General features: G+C 41.3%; 1 protein-coding gene and 1 long non-coding RNA gene across 5 annotated transcripts in view; both read right to left on the bottom strand.

Moving 5' to 3' along the window:
• LOC6558521 (teneurin-m) overlaps positions 1 to 22,928 on the bottom strand; it is a 141,649-nt gene that overhangs the window by 55,622 nt on the left and 63,099 nt on the right. The gene's annotated exons all lie outside the window — the stretch shown is intronic.
• LOC116806529 lies at positions 3,182 to 4,277 on the bottom strand. Its single transcript, XR_004365673.1, has 2 exons — positions 4,166 to 4,277; positions 3,182 to 4,087 (listed from the first exon to the last, which is right to left on the bottom strand). It is a non-coding gene; the product is annotated as an uncharacterized LOC116806529 (long non-coding RNA).

Genomic DNA, 22,928 nt, shown 5'->3' with positions numbered 1-22,928 from the left:
ATAAATATATATATATGTATATATATAGACCAGTGGGCGTGTATTTGTTTATTCACTATGGTTTATTAAATTTTGGCAATGTTTTTGCGGGCACCTCCTTTATATGCAAAGAGTGGCCCCAACTACAACTATAACTGTTTATGTCGCTTGTCATGTAACTGCCACCCACAGCTCGCACCTTTAGTTGGCCCTTTCCTTGTTGCTTACCATCCTGCCGCCACCCTTTTGCTCACTACTAATGCGGCTGTTGTTTGTCAAACTTGGCTCACTCCCTTCAGGCTCGGAGATTTATTTAGTCCGAGTGTATGGCCACAAAACTTGGATTTACTTCGACACAATTGTCAGCTTAGTCACGTTTCGTGTTTCGTCTCTTGGCGCGTATGTGTGTGTGTGTTCGTTAGTGTGTGTGTGTGTCTGGGATTTACACACACAGCAACACACACATGCGCATACACCTACTGTAAGTACGTTAAGACTAAACACAACATATAAAGGTAAAAAGCCAAAGGCACGCGATGCGCATATTTTAGGTAAAAGTTGGTTTCTTTTTTTCTTTTTTTTTCTTTTCTCTTTTTTGCTATTGCTGTTTTTGTTCTTGTTTTGTTTGCTTTAGTTGCGGTTTTTGTATGCCAGTTAGTTTGTAACTGCTAGGCGGGGACTAAAGCGTGTTAGTCCCTTTTTGCTGCTGGCTACAATCAAACTTTGATTCAAGCCTGTTTACATGTTGATAACTTGATGCCGGCCTTAAGCTAAGGCTAAGTCTCTAAACACCAAGTCCAAGTTCCACGCTCAGCTCGTCTCCCAATCCTGATTTGGCTCAGTTGCGATTGAATGCTTATTTTGTGCTGCAGTTAATAAAAATTAAACACTGACCCAGTTTATGAATATCTGGCTCTTCAGAACTCTTTAGTTACCAGCTCGGTTCGAGCATTTTTGTGGTTCGCAAACAAACTTTGACAGCTTTGTCACATTTTCTTTCTTTTTGCTTGTCAAGCTGGGAGACGCGACGCCGGTTAATTGATTTTGTGGCATGCAAAGTTCACCAGACGGTGGCATCAAAACCGCAGGCCAGTCGCTTGCAACGATTTGAGTTCATCATTTTTTTTTCTTTTTTCTATTTTTGTCTGGTTGCTCCCTCCGGATGGCCTACTTAGTGGCAATGGCGCAACCCCTGCCTGTCTGTAATCCTATTAGACGAGAGGCGTCGTCTACCCAATCTTCCAACGGGTGTCTGCAACAAGCTTGTGGTTTTTACTTTATCGCATTGCCCAGAAGTAATGTGTAAGTACAACGATGAGTTGCGATAGAGACTTGCATACCTTAAGGCTTAAAGCGAAGCGACACCATCTGGCTAATTGCCTTCTGAGCGTGTTTTTGCCCATCTCTTCATTGCCTCGAGTAGCATAATAAATGTCAAGTGAGAATTTTGAAAGTGTTGCATTGTTGAAGATTTATTTGGCCTGACTGGAATTGTAACTTGTTAGACAGTGAAAAGTTTTCGGTGCGGTTGCAAAATGAATCTGAAATCTAATTTTGACGCTATATTTGACACATTTGGAGTACATTTCGTGTGGCGGCAAGTGGAAAAGTGCAAGTTTCAAAAGACAGCCAGCAGCTCGCAACTTGCAACTAGGTCGCTCCGCAACGCCAACTGCCACTCAATTCGCGGCAAATTACATAAATTAAGCGACTGTGGCAATTGCGAGCACAAAAGTAGGCAACACAGGAAATGCAGCAGAAAAGTTGCAAGCAGACCACCCCCCCCTCGAAAATAATATGAAGGCCAGTTGTGACAGATACTTTTGTGTGTATGTACATCTGTACGGATGTATTTATATACGGATGTATGTTCATTTAACTGACAGTTGCCAGCGGCTCATTAAATTTTCAAAGTGTCAAGTGGCAGCCAAACGGCCAGCAAAGCAAAATCAGCAATCATAATTGTGAGCTGTGTGTAATCCGTGTGTGTTTGCGAGTGTGTGTTGTGTGTGTGTGTTTGCGAGTGTGTGTTGATTGTGCTTAACCTTTTGTGGCCGTTGCTGTTGTTATTGTTGCCGTTGCAATGTGTTGAGGTGCTTGACATTTTGCTAGCGCCTCGCGCTATGCAACACGATTGCCTAACGCCACAGCCACAAACGACGCAAGTGCCGCAAGAGGCAGTGGCAAACCTCCAGCTGCAGCTCCAGTGCGCTCCATTGTCTGCAATGGCACAAAGCCTACAAACTTACTGCGCCTGACAAGCAAATTAAGCGCACAAAAGCAGAAAATAAAGCAACTCAAGTTTGCCACCATGCCACACACACACAGGCACACACACATCCATCCAATAGGCTCGCGAACGAGTGTGAAAAGTAAGGCGTATAAAATAGTAGTCGTAGTTTTCATCTTCTTTTGCTACCAGCAGAAATGCAGTTGGCTTGTTTTTGTTTTTGTTGGGTAAAAGTGCACCAGTTAAGCACTTTTGTCTCAATGAGTGTCAACAAGCGCACGCCCCATAAGAAACTGGGGGCATTCTCACACACACACACGCTGAGCTAGAGAGATACGCCAACAAGTCAAGTGTGACATTTTGTGTGTGTGTGTGTGTGTGTGCAAAATGGAGAAGAAAAAAATAATCGCTCTATTAATGAGCCTTAGGCCAAGTGCAACAAGCCGACAGACAATATGACCTGACCCAACCCAACCCAGCCCCAGATTCCATGCCCGCTTTGCTTTGACAGCTATTTAGTTCTTTTGTGTTTGTGTGTGAGTGTGCCCAAGGCATTTGCTTGTGTGTGTGTGTGTGTGTTGTGAGTAGCGTGTGGTCTGCTTTTCAAAAGACAAAAGAATTGCTTTAAGCGTATACTTTATTTGTTGAGTTCGGTTTACACCAATAACTATGCTGTACTTTTTTAAATTGCATAAAAATCTGCAATTGATTTATCAATGATTAAGTCAGCTCGAAAATGCACCTTTAAATATATGTGTGTATACACATATTGGGTAGTCTGCCCTAATTGGATTTCATATTTCGACGCAATCCATTTGAAGTTGCCATGCAAACGCTGGCGACAACAACAAATTATAATAGAAAAAAAAAGAAGAATATGCCAGTTAAGCATTCAGCATAAGCAACAAAGGCAGCCACATGAGTAAATATACATAATACTCAAGCATAAACACAACATCAACAACAGCAACATCAACAACAACAGCAACTTTTTTTTTATCAAATGAAAATTTTTGTGATGTTCGCGACAACGCTGCGTATACATTACAAGTTTCGCATTACAGCAAATCTAGGAGTCTGAATGGGGAGCAGTTGGTAACGACTTTAATTGGCCAAAGTTGAAAGGGGAACTGTTTTCAATACTGATTGTTAAACCGCTTGAAGTCGACGTGGTCAGCTTTTGACTTGTTGTTCGTGTTTGCCTTTTGTCGCTTCTGTGGTAGTTTGATTATTTATTATTTGGTTGCAGTAATGGGCACTTTACGGGGCAAACATTGCCAGCTTGCCACACTCCACTTGCCCTCAATTTGTGTTAATATAATTTAAAAATTTCTCAGCTATTTCTTTCATTTTTTTGTTTTTTTTTTTTTGCTTTTCGTTTTGGATACTTGTGCTTTTAGTGCACGTTGGAGAGTCGTAAATGGGATGCTTTGCTTTGGCTGGCACTCTTAATTTTTATTTGCCATTTCTGAGGGTTGCACACTGACCCTGCCACACACACACACACACGCACAAAACCCCGGCCGTCATGCGAAGTTTCGAGCACTTGAGAATTTTCTTTTTCCTTAAAGTTAACACAAAATTGAAAAATAGCGAAAGTTTTGAGGGTTAGTTGCCATGTTCTTGTGGTTTCCATATATTTCGTTTTCTTTGCGAATGCTTCTTTGGCGGCAACATCTTAAAGAGCGCGCACGCGTTTGAATATACACAAGCATAAAATGAAAGCAGTAGAAAAGAAGGCAGCGAACACAACTTTCGCTGTGTACGCACAACATTTTTCAAGTTTAGTTGCTGTTGCTGTTGCTGCCGCGGCCGCTGCCGCTGCAAAGTTTGTTCCTGGTAATTATGCGCCGTCGCATGCACAAAAGTTTCCATCTTCTTTGGGGTGCAAAGAGGCATGCGAATTATGATGATGATGATGATGATGTCAGAGGGTATAAGACGATGAGCGCTTACGTCAATTTTCAGGGCTTTGATCGACTCTCTTTCCTCGCTCTCTCTCGCTCTCCCTTTCTCTCTCTATTTATTTCTCAAGACATTTTCAAGCACTTCAGTTCTTGCAACCCTCTTTAAGCACATGACTTTCGTTTTTGTTTTTTTTTTTTTGAGTTTTGAGTGTTACACAATTTTTGCACTTAATTAAAAAGTTTGTGTTGCTTTGATTTCTACTCTGGATACAAAGTTAATTTCGTAATTAAAATCGGATAATTGCAATGCGCTTGGCAACCAGATGTACGTTGCCGATATGCAGATGCACAAGCATATGTGTGTGGCAGCCACACCGGCTTATGCAACTAACTATTCAGTGCCTACGCACAGGCGCAGCAGCAACAATTAAAAATAATGAAAAAACATTGCGGCGCCCAAACTACAGCTGCAGCTGCAGCTGCAACAGCAACGACAAGAACAACAAGCAAACACTGGCATTATGTAAAGCAATTAAAATGTAACAGCAGCAGCAGCAGCAGCAGCAAAAAAAACTCAGCATAACTTGAGCTACACACACAGACACACACACACACACACAAACACAGAAACACAACAAACAAACCGCTGACTTTTAATGGCATGCGAAATGTGTGCCAACTAGAAAGAGACCAAGTGGCATAGAGAAAGAGAGAGAGAGAGAGAGAGAGAGAGAGAGAGAGAGAGAGGGAGAGAGAGAGAGAGCAGCTAGAAAGAGTACGAGTATTTTGCATTAAACGTTGCTAAAAAGCATGCTAAAAAAACACACTCACAGAGAAAAAGCAGCTGCTGGCATGTTTTCCAACTTGAAGCTAAACCCCATGATTAAATAAATTGTTGAAAAATGTTAAACAAGGCAACGATACACGACCCCCCTCCCTCACCCCACATACTCTAACAAACGTAAGCACTTGCAGCTGCACCTCTGTTACGCTGTTCCGCTGACCTGCCACAAAATCTATAAAACAGCTACAGGCAGCAGCAGTTAGAGAGAGATGGTAGCGCCTTCTGTTAGGCAACATATTGCAGTCAAGGCCTCGCTGCGTGCATTTTTTAAATGCTTGCCGCTTCCTTTTCGCGTTGTTGTTGCCGCTCCACGGTTGCCGCAACGCGGCGCATGTGGCACAAACGGAAGCTGCTGTTTGGCTCACATAAATAATAACAATAGTGGGGCACGGCGTATACCAAATGCAGCATGTGTGTAAGAGTGTTATGTGTGTGTCTGTGTGTGTGTGTGTTGGGAAGGGGGTAGTATGGTGTTGTGGCAGCAACACGTGTAACAACAGTTGTTACTACTCCCCCCTAAGCACCGACACCAGCCCATTTGCTGTTGTCCTTTATTGAAACTATTTACGTTGTGTTTACAAGCCAGTGTGTGTGTGTGTGTGTGTGTGTGTGCGACTCTATCTATTGTATTAGGCATACATGTGTACCTGGATGCTTTTCAAATTGAATTTAAAAATGGCCAACTATTCGGATAGTGTTGGGCGTGAGGTGAACATGTGTTTGCCGTGTTGCCTATTTTAGCTTATTGGCTCGCAGGCTACAAACACAATTTTGTTAATTAAATGTAAAAATATTTGCATAAGCTTGCTAAAAACAAATGCCTTGGAATCCTTAATAAGCCGATCTCAGGTTGAAAATAAACTGTTGTAAATTTTAGCTCTTAGCATGTCGAAGCTATTCAAAACTGTACATTTTTTCTTGTTTAAATTAAAGACATTTGGAAACAGCTTAGGGCCAACACTTAAGGTGTTGTAATAGTGAGAATAATATACACTTATCCTTCTACTAATAGTTCCTTTCTAGTTGCCAATTCACATTTAAAGTCATCTATAGTTGCATACCTGTAAATAAAAGAGAATAATAAAAATACTTTAGTTGTGTGTTAAATAATGTGCAAACACGAAGCTAAGTTAATCAATGGAATCAAAGAGTTAATTTTAAGTCAAAGTGGTGCTTAAAAAACAAAAACAAAATATATATATTTTTTTGGCTGAATCATATAAATAATTTAATTTGCTGCATTTTGCGGCTAACCGCATTGCATTTTGTTTCTGTTATAGCTCTTATGTGTTGCAACTGAATTTTATAAATTTATTCAATTGCAGTGTTTATTTTGCAACCACACTGAGCGTTTTTGTGTGTTGTTGTCGGTGCTGTTGTTGATGCTGTTGCATTGTCAATGTCACTTGCAGCAATTACCGACACCGAATTACTTTGACAATTTTGCATATTATGATGTATTTTTATTCGGCTTGCGTTTATTTAGCGTGATATGTATTTGGCAGCATCACGCTGCGATCCGATATAAAGTGAAAAGTTTATATTATTAAAATAGATTTAAAAAAAAAAAACCTTGAAATTTATTCAACTTTCGCCCAATGCAGCTGCATTTTCAAATGCATTCAGTTTGACTCGCAGCAGAGGCGTCAACGTTGGCTATCGTAATAAAAATTGTAAAATTAATTTAAATGTCTCGCTAATGAATGTTTACAGCGATCATATTTTGTATGCAAATGATAAATAAATGACCCAATGTGGCACCCCCATCCACCCCCCCATTGTCATGTTAACTATGGAAAATACAAAATATGGAAATCGAAACTTCTTGCATAAGCGCCACGCTGCGCAAAGTGACAAAAAATTAGCCACAGTAACCCGATCTGATACGATTGAGTTCCAGATGCAGATGCGAATGAGATACGAGATTCAATTTTCTGTCATCTGCATATTAACGGCATTAAATGTCAACTGCCATGTTGCCCGACACTTGCCACGCCGCTTTTTTCTTCCACTAATGTATAAGTCTCTCTCTCTATATATATGTATATATCTATATATATTCATTTTTTGTGCTTATTATCATTGTTTGTTACGGTCGTATCTGAGTATCGTTAGCGAGGAACTGTGAAATGATTCGAAACTGATATGCAAATTTTTGGTTGCTTGTTCCGCGCTTGAAAATCGAGTGAAATTTGTGCTTTGAACTGAAATTGACTTTTGATTAATAGGCGACAGTTTGAAATGCGTTTGGTGTGGCTCTGAACTCTGCAGGGGGTTACACACACACATACATATGTGTTGCGTAAGCCATGCCAATCAGACAGAGTTCGACGCGCTGAACAACAACAACAAAAGCCGTGTCAACTGTTGCACTTATCAAGCTTCGTTAGCTGTGCTGCGTACAACAAGAAAGACTTTGAACATTTTTTGACAGGCACGCAGTCATTTGGCAACATTTTTGCGTAGGCAGTGCATTCAGATTGTGGCTGGCCAGAGTTACCAATTTCAATTACAATGCCAATTCCAAGAGCGAAACCTGGTCTTCGACAAAGCGAAAAGCAGACAATCAGTTTTTGCTCTTGTTCTTGTTGCAGTTGCAGTTGTTGCAGCTTGCCGCGTACAGTAGCCACAAGCATATGTCCAAACATTCCACTGGTAAATGGGAGGAACACCGGGCGAGGTTGCAACTTGCAAAGTTAATGACTTTGGGCTTAACAACAATGTAAGTAAAATTTCCTTTTTTGTGCTTATGCAATGATAATAAAACGCAGCCTGTGTGAGCTAAGCTACGGAGAAGCAGAGCAGAGGCAAAATATAAATGAAATAAATTACTGCGCAGGCGCAACTGAAGCAACAGCAACAGCAGCAACAACAGCAGCAACAACAACTGAAACAGCGGCTGCATTCAAACAATGAGCATGGAGCCAGTGTTCTCAACTCTCGATTCGAGCAATTTGAATGGACGTGCTCCTGAGGCTCTGTAGAGGCACATATGTCTGGCGACTATGTGTGTGTGTGTGTGTGTGTGGGTTCCACAAGCGGTCTTCATTTGAATGCGCAACATGTTGTGGCAGCATGCAACGACCTGTGCCTGGTCAGATGCGCACAGCAACTGCTGCTACTCCTACGGCTTCATTTGCCATTATCTTGCCGTTGGTTAGTTAGTGCGCTTTAATTTATCGCTGCCAACATTTTCTGTCTGCCATCGTCTGCATACATGTATGCTCTGAAGATTCTTAATACACCTACTATAACTACAACTGAAACTGCAACTGCAACAATAACAACAACAACAACTACTAGCTACAATGCCACGAGGCAAGTCAATTGTCCGTTTCTTTGCAAAGCCTGGCCGCAGTTCCCATATCGCCATCATAAATTGCTGTTATTGTTGTTGCAATCTTCTTTTGAAGGCATGCAAATATGACACACAGCCTTCTTCCCGCAACTCACCAGAAACCTGATTTTTTGCACTCCCCCCTCGCCCAGCTCTCCTGCTTCCAAAGCTGTCTGCTTGGCTGCCCTGCTACTTATTTGCTTATTGAGTTTATTATTGTTGTCGTTATCTCAGATGTACCCACGTTGTTGTTGTTGTTGTTGCTGCTGCTGTTATTATTTTATTGTTGTTGCTGATTATGGTCGTTGCTGCTGGTTATCATTATGTTTATTATTGCACTCGCTTAACAGCAGCCTCCGCACGCGCCCCATCACGATGCTCAGTTGCATTAATATGCACATCATTTTTCTGCTAATTTAATATTCCCTTTCATTGTTCACTACACACAAAGACTCATGTCCTGTCTCTGTCCCTTCAATTGATCTTAAAGCGAACTATGAACACAGTCTAATTTCACTTTTCGAGCTCAATTTCAGTTTCAGTTCTTCGTTGCTGGTTGCGTTTCCTGGGCCATGCTTCTCTGTCGTTTCGACGGCTCATTTATACTGGCCAGCAATCTAAGGGCCGGTCGAATGCCAAACTGACAAATACAAATGCATATGGCTGTTTTATCTGCGTGGAGCATGTCAGGACTTTGGCCAGGCAATGCATCAAGTGGGTCGGCATTCTGACCGCCCATACGGCAGCTTGTCGCTGTGAATTGTCCATTGTCGTTGCCTGCTTACCATTTACCATTTTGAAGCTTTTCTACTTCCGGCCAATGCACTAAGCCGTTTCCGTGTGTAGGTAGGCAGGCAGGCAGGCTGGCAGGCAGGCAGGCAGGCTGGCTGGCAGGCAGACTGGTCTGTTGTCAAGGATCTGTGCCATACACTTTGGGCATGGCTCGAGTTCATAATCTTGCCACTCAAATCGCTAAGCAGTCGAGCAGTTGGGCAGCAGCAGCTGGAGCAGCTGGACTTCCCTTTCTTTCTAGAGGTGCACTTAATTTACCCTTAATTAATTGACCTGCAGTCGACTTGAGCCCACACTCCACTCCACTCCATTCTACCTCACTTCGTATCCATTGCCCCTGGCTATCGGTCTGCTCTACTTAGTTGTGGCATTTGCCATTTTTGCAAATGTTTTGTGTGCATGCAAATGGTCCGTCCAGTTGCTCACTCATTCATTCCGTCAGTTAGTCAGTCAGTCAAATGGTCTGACGGTCTGACGGTCAGACGGTCAAATGGCCGGGCCGCGGTCAGTTTTCATTCATTTCCATGGCTCGCTCAAGTGGCGCTGCGGCCACTCGAGTTGGTTGCCCACTTGAGAGAGGCGAGAGCCAAGCCCAAACTGACATGCTCCGACCTGAATTGCCCCAAGCTCATTTAATTTAAATTTGAATTTTATATTCATTTATTCGTGTGCAACCCGTGAGCATTGCCAGATCGAATACCCTGTAAAGGACAAGTGTTTTAGCTACGGTATTTGATTTTTAACTACTTTCAGCATAGGGCAATCAGCATTCGATTGTAGTCGCTGTTGTCGCTGTGCGAAAAATGCAATTAAAACTTAATGAGCTGCAAGCTTTACTGTACTGTAAAACGGTACACTCCATTCCCCCGCACCCTCCATGGTCGCCTAGTTAACTATTTCGATTTGTTATTTATTGGCCGTATTTGCCACTCAATTAATTATTTTGACTGCATTCGCACAACTTTTAAGGCCTGCGGTCAGTTTGAGTAATGTTTAATTAACAGAAGAGTCGATTCAGAACGAAATGAATCGAATCGAGTTCAGTCGAATCGACTGGAGTCAAGTCGGGTCGAGTGTGTGGGCAAATTCTATTAAATTGGGTCATTCACAGGGCCGGTGCCAGCGCTGTGCCAGTGCTCAAGTGCTTCAAATCTGCTTATGTGAATGGTGCCTTGTGATGGCAACTAATTAAGGCAGCGCTATGCTAAAAACTAGAGCCCAATATGTGCATCCCCCTCCAACCAATCCCTTTTACTCTTACAACTACTCATCAGGTCCATTGTGCACAGTGTCGGATGTTGGATGTTGGCAGTCTCATAGTAGTTAAACTCATTCGCAGAACACTTAATGCGCACTAATGAAATGTCAGCTTAAGTCATAACTCAAATGCAGCAGCCGCTTCAGCAACAACAACGACAAAAGCCACGTACACTCAAAAAAACAGTGTTGAAATCGGCATACGGTAAGTGTATCTCTAAAGCGGAGGAATTTATGAGTTATGAGAAATATATTTCACAAGAAAATAGAATATCTTTTTTAAACAATTTCGTAAATTTAGGCATTTATAACCATTTTATTTTCTGAGTGTACGTGTGCTGTGTCCGGCAGCGACAGCCACAAATGAGATGAGAAACCACAACTAAAGCCCAATACCCAATCCCAAACCAAGTCCAAGACAAGCCAGCAGCGGCAACTGAACAACTACTTATAACAAGAATCTATGACAAAGCCAAGGGCGCAGCTTTTGTGGGGCTTTTCGCTTTGGCTTTTAAATATGACATGCATTTATGAGATTTATGTGTATACGAGGTCGTGTGTGTTAGTTTGCCTGCCTCTATGTGTGTGTGTATGTGTGTGTGTGTAAGTGCTGCTCAACAAAATGGCGGCCATTGTAATTGATAAGTTTTAGTGTGAGTGCGAGTGTGTGTGTGTGTGTGTGTGTGTTTTGCTGTTATTGTCCTGTCAATGGTCGCCATTTTGCTTATGCGCTAAAAGAGATTGATGATGCTTTGAAGGACTCGCCACTCAGACTCAGACTCGGACCCATGCCCAGAACTCCGTCTCTGAACTTTGGTAATTGTAGCGGCAAAATTAAATGATGAAAAGTTTTCTTTTTGGCTCATCCGACCACCCACTTACCCATTTGCCCAGCCACACGGAGAACGTCGTCCATTTGATTGATGAAATGATAAATATCTGGCGCTGTCTTTTGCCATTGCCCGCAAAAATTGTAACAAGCAAACTGGCTAAGCTGTGAGGCTGAGGGCATTATTATTGCGTTATTATTAAAGCGTTTTTAATGCTAAATGTCAAATGCAGGACAGATAAGCAGCCCCAGCTGTCAATGCAACGACTACAGTAGACCAGGAGCTGGAGACGGGCGGGAATGAATGAAGCGCAAAATACGCTCAAGTGACTGCCAAAAGAAGAGTCGATACAGAGGAATCATTACTAAATGAGCATGTTATGGGCTATCCGATAGATAGCTGACTATCTCTCGTTGTCTCGTTGTCTGTCGTTGCCCGGGAATAGATAGACTGGCTAGTAGATGCCGTTGGCTGTCGGCTGCCTGAGCTGCAAATCCCACTTAAAATCCGCTTCGTTTACGAAAATGTAATGATGATTAATTACAGACACAGAGTGTGGCAGTAGCAGCATGCTGGTTGAGGTTGCTGGTTTTTCGGGCGCTGCCTTTTTTGTTTTCTTTTTTTTTTTCGTTTTGTTTCTTCCGGAAAAGTGCTAAGTACGCAGCATTGGCAGCTGGAAGGGAGGAGGAAGGAAGGAACTCAGCGGACGCCTTTCACTCCCGCTGGCCGATGGCATGGATCATTATCGCGAGTGTGGCCAAACGTCTGCTCCAATAGTTCTACACTCGTGCCACCCAACCCCACCCACCACGCACACACACACACTCACCCACTAAAAAAGTAAAAGTAATTAATATGCCAAAGCTAGCGTCGCTGCTGTTGTCAGATCTGGGGCGAAGAAATCTTTTGGTTGGGTCTGGTCATTACGACCCAAGGTTAAGTCAATGTTAAATGCAGCTGGCCACCAGAGTATTTCGGTATAAGTTTTTATGCAAAATAGAATGCTCGCCACGTAATCAGCGAGCCAACCGCAAATTCAAAATCAAATAATTGAACACCATGTGGCCATCGGCTCGTTTGTCCAAATCCAATCAGATGCTGGTTTTTGGGGCCCACGGCTCTAACTAACCGCCTCTCTGGGGTCTGCGAACCGCATTATGGGTCAATTAAAAACCAACTCACCTCCCCTACCAAATTCATTGCTAATTGCTTTGTACTGCAGCTGAATGAAACGCTAAATATTATAACCGAAACCGAAAAATTTTAAATCACACATCTGACACGCAATGCGGACGCAGTTTTGCAGTCAACTCACAAAAACTCGAAATGCCAATGCACTTAAAAACACATTTACACAAAGTTAACTCTGCCACAAACCTTCCACCTCAACCGTTCTCGCCCCTTTTGCCTACCATTGTGAGAGCCTTGAACGGCTTGAATGTGCAGTTGAAGTGAACAAAACGTTAATTTGTTTTTAATATCCGTCGTAGGCATGGATATACATATAAGTATATAAGTATATGTATGGGGATGTATACATCCAACTGCTTGATTATCTACTCAAAAATTCATAAGCCGAAAAGTGTTTCAATCGTTAACACCCGACTGCTATCGACTTTTCGAATCTTTTGGCTGGGCTAGTTGTTCGGCTAGTTCGTTTGGGCCACAAATCCTAGGCAGAGTGCGGCTTAACAATGTTATTAAAATTAATATAAATGACTTGAGCGCGGCATGGACATTAGCACTGCTGCTCCGCACCGCCCTCTCGCCACACACCTCCTTGGGGTGTACCTACACACACACATAAATATATAGACGTCTAGTTGGCTTTGGTCTTAATGTGGCGGCTGCCTTTGCTGTTGTTGTTTTTGTAATTAGCGCTTTGGACGATTGTAAAAAAATAAAAAGATGAAAACTGAATACCGTTCAATGGTTTCTCTTTTTGTGTTCTGTTTTTGTATCGCTTTTGTGTTTTTTGGACAATTTTTACGCTTCTTCAGTTGCCTCTCTGCTGGATGTTTGTAACGCCTGCCCATATAATTAATTATGTTCTTTATGCAGAACTCGTAAACATCTTAGCTTTTTTCCAGCTTCAAGAGCTTAAACATTTCTCGAGTCGCTTTCGGGCTCAGACTGTGGCTTATTGTTCTCTAATGAAAGGTGATTGCTGTGAAGCGTGGAGAACTTGCTGGTAACGAGTTTTATTAATTAAAACATATGCTTCACTCAAATATTTTTCAACTTGATATTTTTTGTTGTTGTGTGTTGACCTCTGCTGTTTGATGGATATGTTGAGGTAACGAGTGTAAGCTGTAGATTTTATGCTAATCTTTAGCTTCAGCAGGTCTTTAATAAATTACAGGTGTAATAATACCTGGTTGATTAGTGCTTAAAGATAATATTTAGCGAGCATGTTTGGCTGAATTAATCAACAGTTTTGTTAATTCCCCATAAATTGGATTCACAAATTATTATTGTTATCTGTTTCGCACTTTGCCGGCAATGCTCTCATCAAAGTTTCGTTTCCAAGCCATTTAACAACTAGACAACAAACTATAAAAGTTATCATGCAATTGATTCACCTTTTTCATTGACTTCCCCCAAATGATTTTAATTAGAAAAAGCTTAAGCCAAATCCTTAAGCCCCACAACATGCTACAAATGAATTTGAATGGCTCGATAAAAAGCATACGAATTGGATGATGTTGACTATTAATAGAAATAAATTGAACTTGACTAAAATCTGTATGGCATATTTTCCAACTTACATATTCATGTGCGATCCAATAATGCCCAAGCTGGCTGAGAGACAGACAGACAGAAGGACAGACAGACAGACAGGGAGACAGGCAGAATGACAGACAGACAGCTGAATAGATGTAATACATGTGTGGATGGAACCGTAGAAGCGAACTTCTTATGCAAAGCCACTTAACAAACAGCAATTTATTTGCACATAATTTGTGAGCGCCGCAGGATATTTGCTGAGCTGGAGTCCTTGCCCCGAAAAGAGATGTCGACAGCATTGGCAACAGCAGGCAAACTCACTAAAATTACAAATTAATTTTCCGAAAATTTGCGCAAAAACTACAAGTGGACGTAGAAAATATGCTACTAGGCTGAGTATGCGATAGCAGACAAGAGGACAAAGCAGTCTCCCTGCCAGGCAAGAAAGTCCCATCCTTCACAGACACACCCGCACACTCACACACACACACACGCAGAAAGAGATTGTCGAGTAAATGAAATGTATTGAATTGACATAAAAGTCGCTCAAGTTAATTCCCCGGCAATGTAATTGGTGGGCTTGGTTTGGGTCTCACCCCCAAGAAAGGAAAGCAGCCAAGATGCCCACATGATTACAGGGTTGTTTGGGCAAAGAAAAGCCAAGGAAAAAGGAAAATCTATACAACATTTTGGACAATGTCAATTTGTTAGCATTTATTGAATTGTGAATTATTAAAGCGCCCAAATTGAAAACGCATATGTAGGGAGAGACGGCACTTCTCATATATGTATGATTTTACGTGTGCGAGTGTGTGTGTGTGTATCTGTGTATCTGTAGCTTATAGAAATGCCTTATATTGTATACATGGTACACACAGCACAAGAGCGACAAAAGCAAAGTCGATTTAGTTGGCCAAATAAGAAAAGAAGCCAACGAAATTGAAGTCGAATCCCATTTGAACAAAGACGCTGCCAGAAGAGCTAACAAACATTGGATTGGAGCACGGGTTGCGAGTAGAAAATACATGTATATATATTTATATATATATTTATCTCGTATGTTGGCATACATACAAAATGGAGAGAGTATTACAGTTTAATGAGTAAAGGACAACACAGCTGAGGATTAAGAATACAAACTTACCCATAACTAAACACATATATATAAATATATATAATGAAATAAATAGATATATCGACTAGTTAGTAATCCAAATGCACACTAAGAACTAATATACCCATTGAGTAATTTCTCAAAATCAGGCAATACCAGCAATGCCACTAAGTTCACTTCGAGTTGGCTGCCGGTTCAGGCTATTGAGTGCCAAAACTAAATGCCAATGAAAGCGAAAAATAAATGCAAACACCCGCACACACATACACACGCACACAAACACAACACACACACACTCACACCCGCACACACACACACACAAACACAACACACTCACACCCACACTCAAATCCACAATGTGCGCATAGATTGGAAGGAAATGCTACAAAATGTATGCGCTGTGAAAGAGTGGGTTGGTTGGAGGGGGAGCGGGAGCGAGAGTGGGAGGGTATGGCGGCATGTGGTTTCTGTTGTTATTATTGTTGTCGCTGCTAGTTGCGTATGAATTCAACAAATTTAATAAGTAAATAGAGCGAAAAGTGCAGAGGCTGCGAAATAAGCCGTCATTCAAACGCAATTGCCAAATTCAGAAGCTGTTTTTCTTTCATTTTCATTTGTGGTGTGTGTGTGTGTGTGTGCTTGATGCTTTTGTGTGGCATAACAAATCGATATCAAGTGGGTGGTCCAAACAAAAAAAAACCATGCTGTTCCATTCTGTGGTCCCGGCAACCCTCGCTGACATAAACAGCTTTCCGTTACATGTGCAATTTTTCAAATATTTGTCTTGGCCGTTATTTTTGTTCTTTTTTGTTCACTCAAGCAACCAAAACAAATGCCATCTAATGCTAAGGAGTGTGCTCAAGGACCAGCCAGATATTTGTCACGCTCCTGCTACTACCGAAAGAAGCAAAAAAAAACCGGACAAAGCTGAACAACTAGAACCATTGCGCTGCTATAGTTCCATTATCAAATCGTTGACATTTATGCCACAGGCTCGACAATTGGCAGCACTTGATTATTATGAAACAAGCGACGTGACTCGCAGTTGTGCTTTAGCTGTGAACTGTAGCTTTGAAACTCGGACTTACAAAGTCCCCTCTCTCATCTCAGCTCATCTCATCTCATCTCGTTCGTATGTACGTGCTAAATTATCAGTTGAAGACGATGGATGGATGGATTGTTGGTTGGTTGGGGAGTCGAATGGCTCAAGGCTTTGTTTAGTTTATAAGTTCGTTAGTTAGTTAGTTGGTTAGTGTTGGACTAATGCTTATGGCTTATGAATGCAGGGGCAGCTCAGTCAAGTTGAAGCAGCCCGATAGCCCCAGTGTCTAATTGAGAAAGCAGCTTAAAACAATTGAAGATATTTGCTTTGAGGCATGTCCTTGTTCTGCTCCTCGAAAACACCCACAACAATAACAACAAGAATGGCGTTTTGTGTGCGGTCGGTCAAGAGGTTACTTGAGCGCATTTAGCGATAAGCCTCGTCATCGGCCAACGTCACTGCCCATCCCATGCTTCTCCGATTCCTATTCACCTTAAGCATTTAGTGTGCATGACAATTAGCTTATCTGCAAGTAGCGGCGCAAATTGAACGGCGATTAGTCAAGCATATGGGCATTTTAGGCCAAATTCCGGGTATATCTATTGCAGTAGCCCTGCATGCATTCGGTAGCTTATCCACTTCCACTTCCCATTGTGCTTCCACTTCCACTTCCACTTCCGGGTGTTGCTCTTTATCAACTGGCGTTTTCGACAGCGCGCCAAATGTGTCGTGCGAAATGCGACAAGAGCAATTTTTGGCCCACGATGTTTATGGCTCTGCATTTGAAATGCCAACGGCAATAAAATAAGCAAGCGCATAAAATGTTTGCCGCATTTTAGGCGCAGACGCTCGTCCTTCTCCCCCTCCTTACTATCAGTGAGAGAAGAAAAGCCAGTTGGCTGCCAAGGTCCGAAAATAAACTAAAAATGACATAAATTATCGCGAGAAGTGTCAGGTCAAAAGAGAGTTTTAGCCCCAAAGTTTTTCCACTGCATTTGCCGTGCATGTAATAACAGACCATAAAAATCACACTATTTAACAGACAGCTAAATCAGGATTTGAGTACTCTGGATGAGTTATGTAAATTTGGGACTGGCGAGGGTCTATGACTTGACTCTTTGGTAGTAGTATGTTCGGTATGTTATCTTGGTCAGTTCGATGACCTCTTTAAGGATTCGTCTGACAGTTGGAGTCGACTAAGAAATTGTGATGAGTTTCCTTCCACTCGTATTCGCTGAAAACTATGACAAAGGAAGAAACGATAACACTTGTCCGGCACATTTTTCTCTCACAATCATTTTTCTATCTCTGGCGACTGTTCTTGTCGCATTGTGCCAGATGTGAAGTGGAGCAGCGCCTCTCTAAGACAACCACCCGCCCCCTCCCTCCATCAAACAAGATGAAAAACTGCAGTCGTCATTTTCTTGGCATTGCTTTCTGTCTTACAGTTCAATTGCTGTTTTAGGAATAGTTGCTCGGGAGGGTCTTTGAATTCGCTGTCCAAATATTTTTCTTACATTTCCGTAATGGGGATTGCAGTTCACAATTTTTGACAGTCGGACCATTTCCGTTTTTAATCAACGAATCGAAATAGTTTCGATTGCAACATCAATACTTGTCATTCTGCAAATGGCAAATTTATGTTTTCAGCAAAAAAAAAGGAGATAAAAAACAAACATTTTCAAATGCCTACATATTATTTAAAATTTAGCACCAATCAATGCTATTGTGCCAAATACTGGACCAAATTCAGTTGCATCTTCTCTTGCTCTTCATTTATGCATATTTGCAGCGAGTTTTGGGTAACAGCTAAACATTCATCAATTTTTACGACGCCCCAGCGAAAATGTAAACTGAAACATAGTCGAAATTTGAAATGCACACAGTGGAATTTTTGCAGCTCAGCTGTGTTTTGCTTGTATTTTTGTTTTTGTGTTTGTTTGTTTGTTTTTATCAGTGGTCAAATGCATGTACGTATATTGCAGTTGTAAAAGCAAACAATAAACCGCCATAAAGTTTGGCCCCAAGCCCAACTGAAAAGGGGAGATGGCGACGAGATTGCGGCACACAGTTAGCGCCAATTTGATGGCTTTGTGTGCATTGTTATTGCTGCTCCAGTTAATTTGTGTTGTGTGTGCATGGGACATACAAATCGCCAGTTATTGGTGGGTTATCGGCATCGGATACATCGGATACATCGAATACTCCCCAACTGCTAAACTGTTGCAACTGTTCAACTGTTAAAGATGCCGCTCTGTTGCTCGCAAGAAAATTCCCAGATCCCTCCTCATGCACATTTGCTTGTAATGAAATTATTTAACTTAAACGCAAGTTGGTAAAGCCGCTGCTGCAAAGCGCAGCTGCCATGGTTGGCAAACTCAATTAAAACGTCAACGCTCCTGTTGCCGCTGATGTGGCCTGTTAGTTATTTGCAACAGCAACAACAACCAAATCAGCAGCAGTAGTAGCATCAACAACTTGCCGCACATGCCAAATGGTAATTAACTTGAAAATCAACTTTTAGCAGTTAGCTTGCTCAATTCGGTAGCAATACTCAACTGAAACGCTTCAAGACAATTTCAAGCTCACGAAACCTGAATTGTGCCCCAGAAATGAAACGATTGAAGCCAAAAATTTAACTTTCATTCCAGCCATAAATGTTGTTAGACAAATTAAAGCAATAAGATTGATTATTTAAGCTTACACTTGATGTCCTTGCAAAATTCAAGACAATAATTCGAATTTTGATAAGTAATATAGAAATTTAATTACTATGTTTGAGCCACTATATTATTAATATATATCAAATTGTTGCTAGGTAAATTAAGCCAGTTAGTTGATTTATACAATGTTATTACTTTCAATCACTGTATTCGCTGTTATAACTAAGTTCGTAGATCATATGAACTTAATGCTCAAATCACTGCTAGACAAAGACAAAAACAGAAACAAAAACCATACAAATTCATTCAGTTGTGTGGTTTTTGTATACCAATTTTTTTTGTTTGTAGTTTTTTGGGCCGCTGAAGCGCAAATTTCGTTAGACTAGAAACTAATGAAGCGTCAATTTGTTGTATTTTTTTTTTTAAGTCAATGTTTGGTTTGCTTTTCGTCTTTTTCTCACCGAATTCAATTTGCGTTTCGGTCGCTGAGTGTGTGCCACAGCATTTGTCTATTTGCATTTGTGTCTTGGCACGCCCAGTTCTTGGGTTCATTTTGTAACGCATCAATTGGCAGCATTTTATAACCCGTTTTATGGCCAGAGGTTTTATTGTAGTTATCTTTTATATTTTTTGTATATTTTTCAGTTCTTCTGTTACGGCAGTTCATTAGGACAGGCAATTAATTGTCATTTGTCGGATTATGATAGCATCTTTTATGTTTGGTTTCTGTTTGTCTGCGGCAATCGTGTGAGTTATATTCAAAATGTGAGCGACGCTTTCAACATTTATGAATGAATATGTTGTGGCATAGAAGTTGCTCAGCTCTGTGTGTGTGTGTGTATTTAGTAAAACTTGAATATTTGTTTGCGTTGCCATTTGCGTGATTGGAAATTGCTTTTGAAATGCTTGAAAGGGGTCAAAAGTGTATTGCTTGATGCATACTTTTTGGGGCGTCCGCTGATGCAGCAAAAGTTAAATGCACGCATCGCAAAGCACACAGAGTCAAACAATGACAGCGATAAAGATGGCAAAAATAGCACAAAAAGGCAAACAGCAAAAAGGCAAAAGCTACAAATAGATAAAAAAAAAAATAAGAGCTAACGTTGCCAAAAGGAGGTTGTTGGTGTTGTTTGGCATCATTTTCCCAAAAAATACTTTAACCCAAAATTGTTGGCAGCAAATGAAATGAAAATCGAACTAATGTTAAATTTAGCATTACCACGCACAACACACACAGGGCTGGGGAGAAGTTATCTTTCGGTTTGTAGCAGCATTTGCTGCACAGCTGCAAAAATTCGTTGGGTTCTTTTTTGTTTGCTGCACTGCAACAGCTGTTGCCAAACGCCAACCAAAAATGTTGCATAAAACTTGGAGTACACCCCACAGCAGCCCAACTCTACTTATTATGCATACCCCAGCGCCCAAACCAAATGGGTTGCCTGCGTTTGCTCTGTGCCTTTTTGTTGGCATAAAATTTTGCAAATAATTAGAAAATTGTGGCAGCTTCTTCGTTGAAGAGAGCTTGGTGTCGTTCTAGTCGGCAGCTGCTGCAGCAGTGGCTCCTTCAACTTGATTGTAATTGTTGTTGTCGTTGCTGGCTCTACACAGTTGCAAGTCTGTGTCAGCGAGACAGTCAGACTCCTAGTCACCAGCAGCAGCAGCAGCAGAAGCAGCACAAGCAGCAGCAGCAACAGCATCAGCAACCAGGCTGGCACATCAATTAGTGCCACACAAAGCCACAGCAGAGAGCAAGCAGAGTAGAACAGCTTCTGTCTCGCTGTTTTCGGCAACAAAATTTGTTCGCTCTTTGCATGTCATTTCGAGTGTAAACTGTGTGAGGTGTCGTTGTTGTTGTCGATGTTATCCCTTTGTGCCGCCTCATGACTTGAAGCGTTTGTAATTGCTTGAGGTTTAATTAAAAAATGTTTGTCGGTCTGTTTTGCTCTATGGCTCAAGCGAGCATGTGGATGGCTCACCCAAAACTTTTGAAAGCCAAAATAATGTGTGTGTCTCTGTGTGTGCTGTGTGTGTAAAGCATTCATGCCAAGGCTGTACAATTTCAGTTAAAATTAATGTACGTTTAGAAATGAGTTAGATTTAGTCATACAATAATTCCTTTCGTTGTTCAATTTACTTATTTTTTTTTCTGTGCATATTCAAACAAAAATTCAACTGTCACTGGCAAGACTTATCAATTAATTAAAACCCCCAACTTTTTGTGCCCCAAAAGCAACAGCCACAATTATACGACTTTATTGAAAAAGGAAACGAAGTGCACATAAAAAACGAGATGGCATTAGAATAAAAAAATTATAGGGAGATGGAGAGAAAAAGTAACTTTGAAATCGAGAGCATTATCTGTCCTGCCGTGCCCTCCATCCGAGTTAAGTTCGTTGCAAAAAATGTGGTGCAAATTTATGCAACAAAACTTTAAATTGATTTTGGCATTTCTTTTTTTTTTTTTTTTGCGACCAACACAAAATACTCACAGAGGCAGAGAGGTGGTGTGAGTGGGGAGTGCAGCCATTTTTGTTTTTTAATCCAATGTGACTTTCGATAGAGATAGCAGAAAAGGGATTTGGTTGAACCGTACTGGACTCGACTCGACTCGACAGGACAGCACAGACAAAATGATACGTAACTTTTTGTACGAAATGCAAATGAAGGCAAAACTTTGATATCGGCAGGCGAAGTCACAGCTAAAACCCAAAGCTATAGCCAAGAGCAAAGGAAATACCAAACCAAAACCAAATTCCAATTGCAATGCAAAAAATGCAGCAGGCATTCCATGATTAATGTCGGCATCCCTTACCACGCTCGCACCTGGGCCTGAATTTTGCTCCTAATCCCTTCACTCCTCTAATGGCCAACAAATCGTGCAAAGTTTTGGCTGAATTTTAAGCTGCCGTTGAGATTACGTGAAAATTGAAAAACTTGCACTCCAAAACCAAAAGTATCTGTATATTCATGTGTGTGCTCGTGCGTGGAACTTTTTAATGCCCTTAATTTGCTGAATGGCCTCAAAAGTTGCGCTACGTGGACCAAAGTCAATTTCCATGCCCCAAAAAAGAAGAAAAAAATGAAAAATAATCCAACAGCAACTGTAAAAACAATTCACACACAAATGATGGGAAGTGTCCCCAAAGACAAACAGAACATAAACCACACCAATACGAACAGCCCGAAACAAGCTGTAAAAACAACAACTTTGTAAATGCATTTCAACAACTTTTGACGATCGAACCCAAGGGACCTCAACTTAAAAATAATACCGACTGTTGTCAGTTAATGCTCTGAGCTGTGGATCAGTAAATAAGATCGAAATTCTTTGCATAATGTGCTCTTTATGTGCTCTGCGAGTGCTAATGACATGTCTCTTTATTCCATCTGACTCATGTTTGCCTTATGTGAGTTCTGTTTCTTTGTTTTTTCCAGTGTTTTAACAATTGTTTGCCTCGTTTGTTTTTGGCTGAGGGGGCGGGCAACATTTTTTGTGGGTCCCTAATTGTTGTCTCTCGTGTTGCGATGCTGCAGAGATAGAGTGAGAGACAACAAAACAATAGCATTAAGTGTCATTAATGCAAATAAATTGTACAAATGCCACAATACAAAATGAGCTGTTAGTTGAGCTGAATAGTTGTTGGTTGGCTAGAATTCGAGAATTGGAGAAAGTATCTAAATGAGAAATACGGACTGGCAACGTGGGAAACACCCCGTCTGAGATTAAAAGCGCATTATTTAACAATCTACCTGGAAATATGGTCGCTTAACACTTTTCTCAACCTCTCTCTCTCTCTCATTTGAAAGCCATTTGAAAGTCAAAGTGGATATAAATATATACGATATAAATATATATATATATGATATACTGTTCATTGTCGAAACCCTTTCCTCCCACAGAAGCGGAAACGATTACATAGCTGACAACACTACTAATAGGTGGTACGCGACAGTTGCAAGTTTCTGGTTGTTGTCACTACCACTAATTATATTAAATACCCATACACACGCAACAATTTTTAATAACACACACACACACACACAACCATATTGGGCAGCTAGTTATTATTGGGAAGCGCTTGATAACGCCCCCATTTACCGTGCCACAATCGAGTGCCATGAAAAATGCATGAACCAGGCTTGGCCAAGGCAAACACAGTCCGCGTGCCACTTATTGAACATTCGGTTCCCATCTGATTGACAGCC

This window comes from Drosophila grimshawi, unplaced genomic scaffold (assembly GCF_018153295.1).
Source record: "Drosophila grimshawi isolate 15287-2541.00 unplaced genomic scaffold, ASM1815329v1 contig_44, whole genome shotgun sequence".
NCBI classification, from domain to species: domain Eukaryota; kingdom Metazoa; phylum Arthropoda; class Insecta; order Diptera; family Drosophilidae; genus Drosophila; species Drosophila grimshawi.
This window is presented reverse-complemented; position numbering and strand designations above follow the sequence as displayed.